The sequence below is a fragment of the Mandrillus leucophaeus genome, unplaced genomic scaffold (genome assembly GCF_000951045.1).
Source record: "Mandrillus leucophaeus isolate KB7577 unplaced genomic scaffold, Mleu.le_1.0 Scaffold765, whole genome shotgun sequence".
Taxonomy (NCBI): domain Eukaryota; kingdom Metazoa; phylum Chordata; class Mammalia; order Primates; family Cercopithecidae; genus Mandrillus; species Mandrillus leucophaeus.
Window position 1 is genome coordinate 276,889 of NW_012108308.1, and position 10,481 is coordinate 287,369.

Below are 10,481 nucleotides of genomic sequence, written 5' to 3' on the forward strand. Positions count from 1 at the left end.
TGGGCCAGGCAAGGTTGCAGCAGGTGAATTTAGATAGCTCGGGGAATGCCAGCCCATTGACCCCAGCTCCTTGTCTAGACGCAGTCCACAGATGCCTCCATAGACTGATCCCCCCATAGACCGATCCCCTTGGGCAGGGTGGGGCACAGACGGGGTTGAAGGGAAGCCTTCAAGTTCAGCTCAGTATACCTTCTCGCCAGTGCCTGGAAGATGCTGGAATCCCCCCGTTAGAGCCTTGTCCCTCAACCTGAGAGATGTATCTTAATGGCAACCTGATAGAATGGAAAGAATTCTAGACCAGGTGCCAAAATAACAGAGTCTTGGTCCCAGCTATGCCCCTGATGCCTGGAGTATCCTGGGAGAGGCCAGCTCTCTCTCAGTCTCGACTCCCTACCTCTAAAATCCCTTCCCCCACCCACTTCACATGGAGGTCGGGCAGGAGAGGCCCACAGACACCATCAGCCACAGCCTGTAGATCTGTGAGCTCACTCACTCACGCCTGCGATGAGCAGGTGAGGAGACTGAGGCATGGAGAAGTGAGTCACTTGCCCAAGGTCACACCTGTTTTAAGAGGGAGCCAGGATCGTATCCCAGTGGCACTGATGGGGTGAGCGGGGAGAGACAAGGGTGGTTCAGGGGAGGCAGATGTGCTGGCCCTACAGGCCCTCTGCTCAGCTCTCCCATGGGTGGCCCTGGGCTGTCCGTCCGAGAGCCACGATCCCTCACTCTTCCAGAGGCTGTTTATAAGCAGAGCACGTGCTGAGGAGATGGGCTCAGTGGCAGCTGGGGGCCCTGGAGACCCTGAGCTGGGAAAGGGAAGGCCCACGGGGCCCTGGAGCTGTCTTCACAGGCCTTCAACTGTCAGAGGGATCTATTTAGGACACAGATCTGACCACACCGTGGCCCATCCTCACCCCCCACAGTTCCTGAGATGAAACCCTGGCAGCTTAGCCAGAGAGTGCCCTCCGAGACCCGACCTCTTCAGCCTCGTCACTCACTCTCCCCTGCCTCGGACTTCACTCTCAGGTCGGCAGACTACCAGCAGCCTCCATCTTCCCACCAGCTCTGCCCAGCCCCATTTCTGGGGCAAGAAGGAAGTGCGGCCCTTCCTTCACTGAGCCTCTGCATGTGCTATCCCCGTGCCAGGGGGCCCTTCCTTGGCCTTTTCCTGACCAACACCTGCTGACACTTTGAGCCGTGACTCAGATGTCACCTCCTCCAGGAAGTCCTCCTGTGTGCTGCTTCTGCACCCCATCCTTCTCCTGATCCTTGAACTTAGGCTCTACTGCAGTCATCTGTGTCTGTCTCAGCAACACAGGCCGGGTCAGAGTCGGCATCTGGGTGTGGACTGCTCACATGGCTGCCCTCACAGGAAGGCCAGAGCAGCCAAGGCAAGTGCTGTTTTCCCCATTCAACAAGTGAAGAGATGGAGTCTTGGGAGAGTAACTGGCCCAAGGTCATACAGGTATTAGGAGGTGGAGCAGGAGTTGAAGCCCTGAGTCTGGCATCAGAGCACTCATGGGGCAAGGTGAGTCTGAGGTCTACAGTCTTTAGAGACCTTCACTGACACTGGGGTTCTCAGACATCACCTTCTCCAACAGTGAGGACAGAGCCCTCACTGTCCACACTCCCCACAACAGTCCTATGCCACTCCCCCTCCTCCCACCGTCTTAGTCTTTTACAGAGCACTTAGCAGGATCGAAAGTTTTATAGGCCGGGTACGGTGGCTCACGCCTGTAATCCCAGCACTTTGGGAGGCTGAGGCAGGTGGATCACTTGAAGTCAGGAGTTCGAGACCAGCATGGCCAACATGGCAAGACCCCATCTCTCCTAAAAATGCAAAAATTAGCCAGATATGATGGCATGTGTCTGTAATCCCAGCAACTTGGGAGGCTGAGGCATGAGAATCACTTGAACCCGAGAGGCGGAAGTTGCAGTGAGCCAAGATTGAGCCGGGCAACAGGGACAGACTCTGTCTCAGAAAAAATAAAGTTTTATAAATGTCTTTACTCGTTGGCCTGTCTCTGAGAGCCCCACAGGGGCAGGGACCCGGCCCGCCTTGTTCCCTGTTCACTGTTGGGTTCCCAGTGCCTAGGCCAGTGCAGTGCTCAATACATGTTTGCTGCACGAACGAGCATTGAGCACGTGCCTGGCGATGGCGAAGCACGGTCTGTCATCCTCTTGGTCGCCCCAGCCACTCGTGAGCCAGGCGTTCTGCACATTTTTCGGATGAGGAAGTGGAGCCCCAGAGAAGTTAAGGGCCTGGCTCAGGGTCACTGAGAAGTGGCTTGGTGGTCGGGTTTGTCTGATTCCAAAGCTCGCACCCTTAGACTCCGGGCCACTAATCAGGGTGCTACACCCAGCGAGGCTCACAGACTGGCCCAAAGTCACCCAGCCAGCTTCTGCTCATTCTTCACACAGCTTTCCGCTGGGTCCCCCGAGGGCTTAGGCGTGGAGCAGGTCATATTTTCAGTACTTTCATTCTGCCTTTTATTAAGCCATGTAAGGGCTCTGCAGACTTCATAATTGTCCACAGTTCAGCTTCGCCTTTTTTTCCCCTTTGCAGTTTTGAAAATGAACACACTCCTTCAGCAGCTGCAGCGTCATTAATTCTCTGGCCCCATCCTTGATGAGGCCTCAGGCCCGGGGTCGGGCTCCTCTGATGGCCCTGGCAGGAGCCTTTTCAAGCTCCTAATCCACTTGGCAGTTGTTTGAACTCTCAGAAATTATGCCTTCTCATCTTGTCCTAATGAACTCGTAAGCCCGGTGAACGCCTTAGGAGATAGTGCTTGTTCTTCCCGGCTCTGTCCCTGAAAGAGAAACTCAAGCCTTCCAAACACTCCTTTCGCTTTCCCTTCCGGGCCTCAGTCTCCCCGCCTGTGCAGTGGAGGCTCGGAGTCTCTGGCATGGAAGCGCTCTTCCAGCTTAGACATTCCAGAACAGGGACAGTGCCATTCCCTAGAAATAGAAGGTGAGCCACACGTGTCATTTTAAATTGCCTAATAGCCATATTAAAAGGGTAAAAGGAAGCAAGAGAAATTAATTTCAATAATGTGTTTTATCTAGACTACCTATATTTCAAGCGCTCAGTGGCCACATGTGGCTGGTGGCTACCATACTGGAGAATGCTGTTCTAGAATTCTTGTCTTGTTCTGCCCCCAGCCTTTCCTCTCACCCTTCCTGGGGCTGTGGGCTGCCCTCGTTCTCCCAGTCCCTACCCACCTGACTGAGTGCCAGCCTGGATGGCAGTTACAAAGCCGTGACACCAAGAGTTGGGCTCTGAGGGTGAGGGGTCCTGCTTGGCCGTGAAGGTACACGCAGCCTCCAGAAGGCTTCTCACCCTGCCCCGCGTGGGAGGAGGAGATGGAAGGGGAGAAGGGCACTGCCTCCCTATTCAAAACCCCAGGAAAGGCAACATCATGGGGAAAATAGATCTCAGAACGTGAGTTCCATTTTGGGGGAGGAGGTGTCCCTTCAGCTCAGAATCCATCAAACCAGGTGCTGGGCTAAGCCCCTGGCACGAATCATCTCATTTTATGCTCCCAAGGGTCCTGTGAAATGGGTCATATTCGAGGCTGAGCACAGTGGTTCACACTTGTAGTCCCAGCTACTCAGGAGGCTGAGTCGGGAGGATCACTTGGGCCCAAGAGTTCGAGGCTGCAGTGAGCTGTGACTTTGCTGCTGCACTCCAGCCTGGGCAACAGAGTAAGACCCTGTCTCAAAAAAAAAAAAAAAAAAATTCCAATTTGGGAAGCGGGGGGGAGAGAAAATAATAAATAAATATATATGTACACTATTCAGATCCTGATTTTTACAGAGGAGGAAACTGAGGCTCAGAAAAAGGAGTGGCTCTTTTCCTTGTTCCTAGATCCCTCTTTCATTCAGTCGCTCCCTTTCCTTCCTTCTTCCTAGCTGTGTGTGTGTGTGTGTGTGTGTGTGTGTGTGTGTGTGTAGGGCATAGCGGGAGGGCTTCATGGGAAATAAACTCCCTTCCCACATGCAGCCTTGGTTGCGGGCATTAGAGCTCCTGCCTGCAAACTGCCTGATGCTGGGGGGTCAGGGTGGCGGGGAGACCCATGCTGAGCAGGACTCTGCAACAGCTGAAGTGGGAGTGGGGCTGTGGGAGGGAACGGGGGCTGGAAGGTGGAACTTTCTTCTCCCACTGGATGCCCGGAGCCCAGGCCCCCTCACAGCCCTCTGGATCTTGCTGGTCTGGTTCCTGCTGGGATCCCAGGCCCCGCGCCCAAGGGACTGGCACTGAGCAGGTGCTCCTGCCGTCCTCATCCTGCCTCTCTGCCTCCCTCCCCTCCTGGCTCTTCTTCTGCTCCCCACGGACTTCCTCAAATCCCAGTCTCCGCCTCTGCCCTCCAGCTCCTTGCGGGTCCCTCTATCTGTCTGGGTCTCTCTTGCCCTCTCCCTCAGTCTAGCTTGACTGGTCACTATCTTCTGGCCTCTCTCTGGCTGCCTGTCTCTCTCTTTCTCTCTCTCTCCACACTTTTCTTGACTTTTCTCCTCTGGCTCTTCTCTTCCCATCTCCTTTCTCTGTTGTTGTGTCTCCCCAAGGCCCCAACCTCACCCTCATCCTCTGACTCTCTCCTGGCCTTCTCCTCTCTCTTCATCTCTCTGTCTTGCTCTCTCTCCCTCTCTCTTCATCTCTTTCTCTCTTTCCATCTCTCCATCTCTCTCTCTCCCCATCTCTCCCTCTTTCCTCCTCTCTCTCCATCTCTCTCTCCCCCCTCTCTCCATCTCTCTCCATCTCCATCTCTTTCTTCCCTGTCCCTCTCCATCTCTCTCCCCGACCTCCATCTATCTCTCCCCCTCTCCATCTCTCTCCTTCTGTCTCCCTCTATCTCCATCTCTGTCTCCCCCTCTTCCTCTCCATCTCTCTCCCCTGCCTCCATCTCTCTGTCCCCCTCGTCTCTCTCTCTCCATCTCTCTCTTTCTGTCCCTCTGCATCTTCTCCCATGTCCCTCTCTCCATCTCTCTCCATCTCTCTGTCCCTCCCTCTCTCCCTCCCTTTCTCTCCTCTCTCACTCCATCTCTCTCTTTCTCCCCTCTCTCCCTGTCTCTCCCCCCTCCCTCTCTCTCCCTGTCTCTTTCCCCCCTCTCCATCCCTCTCTCTCTCTCCCTCTCTCGCCACTCCATCTCTTCTCTCTCCCCCATCTCTCCCTCTCTCCCTCCGTCTCTCTCTCTCTCTCTCTGTCTTTCTCTCTCCCTCTCTCTCTCTCTCCCCTTCTCTCTCCTCTCTCCATCTCTTTCTCATCTCTCTCTTTTTCTCTCTCCCCTGCTCTCTCTCCATTTCTCTCTCTCCATCCCTCTTTCTCTCTCCCTCTCTTCCCCTGCCCTCTCTCCCTCTCTCTCCATCTCTCTCTCTCTCCCTCTTCTTGTCCCTCTGCATCTGTTCCCATGTCCCTCTCCCTTCCACACCCCTCTCTCCCTGTCACTTGTTTGTGCCTCTCCTCCCCAGCTTCAGTGGCGCCCCGCTCCTCGCTCCTCTCGGCCTCCCACCTTTCCTCCTTGGGAAGGCAGGCGCCGCGGCAGCCAGCAAGAAGCCCCACTGGATGACAGCCGAGCCCAAGCGTCCCTCGGAGCTGTCACCGAGGAAATCACACACCAGCTCCTGAAATTCAAATTAGAGTTTTGCTGAAGCTGCTAAAACTCATCAAATACTATCTTTGAAGTCCGCTAGCAAGCTGGTCATTGCTCTTAAAAGAATCCCTGTTGGAAATGAGATGGTAGAAGGAGGGTTCAGGCAGGGCCTCTATCCGGGGGCCTGGGAGTGGGGGCCCCTCCTCCCAACCACCCTCCCAGACATGCCCAGCACTGATGGTTACTGTCTGGGGGCTCCCTCAATGCAGGCTCTCTGGGTCGGCCCCCAGCCTCGCCAGGCCAAGATCCCACTGCCGCACAGAGAAAGGAGCTCTGGGGTAGCGGTCTGACTGTGAGCTCTGGGGTCAGACACCAGCGTCCAGGTCCCCATCCCTCTGCTGCTGCCTAGCCTTGTGACCCAGGGCAACTGACCTCATCTTTCTAGGCCACCTCTGCAAACTGGGATATGAGTATTTAGCCCTAGGGTGTAGTAAGGTGTTGCATGAAAAGCACCCAGCACATCCTTGCTGCTCAATAAATGACCATTGTTTGTATCATAGCAACAGTTTCAACAACACATGCAGTCATTAATAATAACAGGCACAGCAAATACGTGTCAGGCATTGTTTTAGTTTGTTGTTTGTTTGTTTTGTGACAGAGTTTGGTCTGTCGCCCAGGCTGGAGTGCAGTGGTATGATCTTGGCTGACTGCAAACTCCGCCTCCCAGATTCAAGTGATTCTCCACCTCAGCCTCCCAAGTAGCTGGGATTACAGGCGCACATCACCATGCCTGGCTAATTTTTGTATTTTTTGGTAGAAACAGGGTTTCACCATATTGGCCAGGCTGGTCTCGAACTCCTGACCTCAAGTGATCTGCCTGCCTCAGCCTCCCAAACTGCTGGGATTACAGGTGTGAGCCACCATGCCCGGCCAGGCATTGTTTTAAGAGCTGTATTTATATTAACTCATTCCATTCTCAGAACAACCCTATGAGGAAGCTACTCTTTAATTTTTGTAGAGATGAGGTTTTGCTGTGTTGGCCCGGCTGGTCTTGAACTCCTGGCCTCAAGTGATCCACCTCCCTCAGCCTCCCAAAGTGCTAGGATTGCAGGCATGAGCCACCGTGCCCAGCTGGAAGCGACTCTTATTATTCCCATTTTATAGATGAGAAAAATGGAGCCCAAGAAGGTAAGTAACTGGCTCGTGGTTCCTCCCCCACCTTCCGTCTCCCCAGCCTCTTTTCCAGTCTCTCCTCTCGGGTTCCCAACCCCAGGCCTGGAGGTCTGTCCTGAGCCTGCCCTTTGCCAATTGCCTGCACTTAAATATTTTCTGGTCACCTCTGCCTGCCCCTTCCAGGACCCCTAACCCTATAGTTAGTCCCTTCCAAGGGGGCGGCCTGCCAGATGGGGCTGTCACCACATGGCCAGCCTGCCTGGAGTCTCCGCCCCTTCCAGCCGGGCCTGCCTGCTTTTCCCCCATCACCCGTCGCCCACCCTAGTCTGACCTTTTCCATCACAGATCATCCACTGGGGGTTTGGTGTTATTACAGGCTACCACCGGGCAGGGACAGGCAGCTTTCTACTCAGTAACTTAAACATAAAAGTCCTCGACACCCTGCCTCCTGTTCTCTATGACTGATGACTCCTGGAAAGGGCAAAGTGAACCCACACTGAGATGGAAGGATTGAGCCCTGCGGCCCTCGGGGACATGAGGGGAAGGCCCGCTGTGTGTGGAAAAGGCGCCCAGGAGGGATTGGCTGGCATGGGTCCCGCCCGACCCCATGCCTGGCGTCTTAGAAGGATGGTCCCGGAGCAAGCACGCCTGTGGCACAGTCGGTGGAGCACACCGTGAGAGCAGCTGCCCCACAGAGCGGCCCCAGCCCTAGAAATGACCACACGTGTCAGGCCTCAGGTGGCTGCAGAGCCAGCGGGAAACCCCCCAGCCACCACTCAGTTTCAGCCAGCCGTCCGCAGGACGCTGCTATGGCCAGAGCCTGTGCCAGAGCCTGCCAACTTCGAGCTGCCTTGGGATCTTTCATTCACTCAGCAAGCCTGTGTGGATCCCCACCATGTGCCAGGCCAAGCCTTGGAGAAGTCACCACCCAGCCCCCTTCACGTCCCCAGAGCCTGGAGAAGAGACACCACCCAGCATGGCTGTGCCACTGTGACGAGTTCTGTGATGTGGACATTCAGGAGGCTGAGGCAGCTCTAAGGACACCTGACCCAGATGGGGGAATCAGGGAAGGCTGTGGAGACCTGAAGGTGGGGTCATTTGAAGTGGAGTTCACAGGCAGAGGGCCAGGGTGGGCAGGAGTGGAGTGTGCCAGCCGGGGCAGCAGCTGAGGGGAGCAGAGAGGCCTTGGTGGACAGGAGTGGGAAGTTCAGAGTGGTTCTTCCCTGCAGCTGGGGAGGCAGGAGTGGTGAGACCCTCAGCTGGAGAGAGTAGCAAGAACTGGGCCACGGGACTCTCTTGGCGGGGAATGGCCCAGAAGTGATTCTGGAATGTTTCCTGAAGATTTACTCTAAAAGGATTTGGTGGCTAAGTTCAGGCCTAAGAAACTTTCCCTGAGTCTCTACCACGTGCCTCGAACCTAGCGCTGTCTGAGCAAAAACGATTGCCCGCAGAGGCAGCAGCCCGCCCCGACAGGGCCTCCTCAGCCCCGAGTGCACCGCAGGCTCTGGGGTCCCACAGCTGCCAGGCCGCCATCTCTGCCCAGGCTGCAGGGACCACAGGCAGCCCACACCCACCCACCACTCGGTTCCAGCCAGCCATCCGCAGGGATGTTTCTATGACCAGGGCAGGACAGGAAACTTTTCAGATAAGGAAACCGAGGCCCAAAGACAGGGAGGCCTTGGTCACACAGCAGTTAGCAGCAAGGCCAGGACCTGGAGCCTGGGCTTCCCATCTAGGGCTTTCTTTTTTTTTCTTTTTTTTTTTTTTTTTGAGACAGAGTTTTGCTGTTGTTGCCCAGGCTACAGTGCAATGGCACCATCTCGGCTCACTGCAACTCCGCCTCGTGGGTTCAAGCAATTCTCCTGCCTCAGCCTCCTGAGCAGCTGGGCTTACAGGCCACCATACCCAGCTACTTTTGTATTTTTAGTAGAGACAGGGTTTCTCCATGTTGGTCAGGGTGATCTCAAAGTCCCAACCTCAGGTTGAGACCCGCCCGCCTCGGGCTCCCAAAGTGCTGGGATTACAGGCGTGAGCCACCGCGCCCAGCCATCCAGGGCTTTCAACACAACCTTATGGAACTCAAATGAAGCCTGAGGGTCTTGTTTAGGGAATTTCACTGATGGCCAAGGCAACAGGATGTACCATGGCAGCAAGCCCATGGCCCCTTGCCTGCTGTGCGCCAGGTGCGTGCTGTGTCCTCGGGGGCTATGCCAAGGAACAAGAGGAGAGCGGATATTAAATAGCATCCGACCAACATCAAAACCTTTTTGTAAGGATGCAGGGAATGAGCGAGTGCTATGCAAATATAAAGTGTAACGTGGAAGCGGGGAGGCCACGAGGGAAGGAGGTCTGCTGTCCGCCCCCAGTATCCCGTCCCTAAGCCAAGGCGGCTGCGGCACCACTTCCCAGGCTTTCCCATCCTACCCTCTGTGCCGCTCACTGAGCCTGTGTAGGCACGCGCGTGTGTGCACGGCCCGCATGTGCACGTGTGATGAGCAGGAGCCGCTGACAAGTGCCCCAGGTGTATTTTGGGGGCCGTTAAAGCTCCGTGTTTAATGGCTGGAGCCACAGTGGTCACGGCTGTCACCAAGGATTTCACGGGCTCCTTTACATCTTTAGCTTCCTTCTTCCTAGACGACTTTATCATCCCCAGCGCCCCCAGCCCCTAGGCAGTGATGGGGAGAGGAGGTGGGGCCAGAGCGCTGAGCTCCTGCACATTTGGGTTCACAAGCTCTGGTAGAGGGTCAGGCGCGCAGAACAAGCCCAGGTGCAGACTGAGGGCAGGGTGGGGCCTTGGGCAGCGTCCAAGGTCAGAAACCCTTCTCTGAAACCACTCCACAGAGCCAGCGAGCTGGAGGCCGGTGGGCCAAGAGGCTGGTTCCAAAGTGTGGATGGCAATCCAGGACCAGCAGGAGGTGGCATCTGAAAGCCAGGAGGTCATGAGTGGGGAAGGCCAGGAACTTTAGGGGCCAGCAGAGGGACTCGGAAGTGGAGGGGGGAGAACCAGAGAGGAGAGGGCTGTGAATCCTGGCTGCATTCCCTAGGAAGCCGCTCAGATCTGGGACCTGGAGGAGTTGCTGGTGAGGGCTGGTCTCAGGCTAAAATCTGAACAGAGCTGGCATCCCCAGAACCTGCGAACAGTCCCCAGGAAGCCAAGATATCCAGGGTGGGATGTGGGGGTGGGGTGCTGGCTAAGTCGGGATCCTTGAACTCAGCCACAGCAGCCACTTGCCTGCCGCATCCCTCACCCACTCACTCCTTCATTAAGGGGTGATCATGAGGCACTCCCACTTCGGTGGGTGAGATGAACAATCACATTTTCCACACTGAGGTCAGTGCCAGGATGGAATTAGGCAGTGTGGGCAAAACGCCTGGCACAGCCCACTCCCCCTGAGAGTCTTATTGCAGTGAGCCGTTATGATGATGGGATGACCAAGGGGTGAGGGCCAGGGGGTCTGGGGGGGCACCCATCCAGACTTCAGGGGTTCAGTTCAGGGAAGGCTTCAAGGAGGAGGTGATGTCCAAGCTGAGATCTGCAAAAGACGTAGAAATTAGGCCCTGTGGGAAGTGGTGGGGTGAGGGGAGGGTGCCAGGCAGAAGGAGTAGCCCACGCCAAGCCCAGAGCAGAGAGGAGAAGACAGGAGTCCAAGATGCTGCGAGGAGTGAAGCAGAAGCCAGACCACTCAGGGCTTCGTTTCTCAGGCCACGGAGCCAGGGCT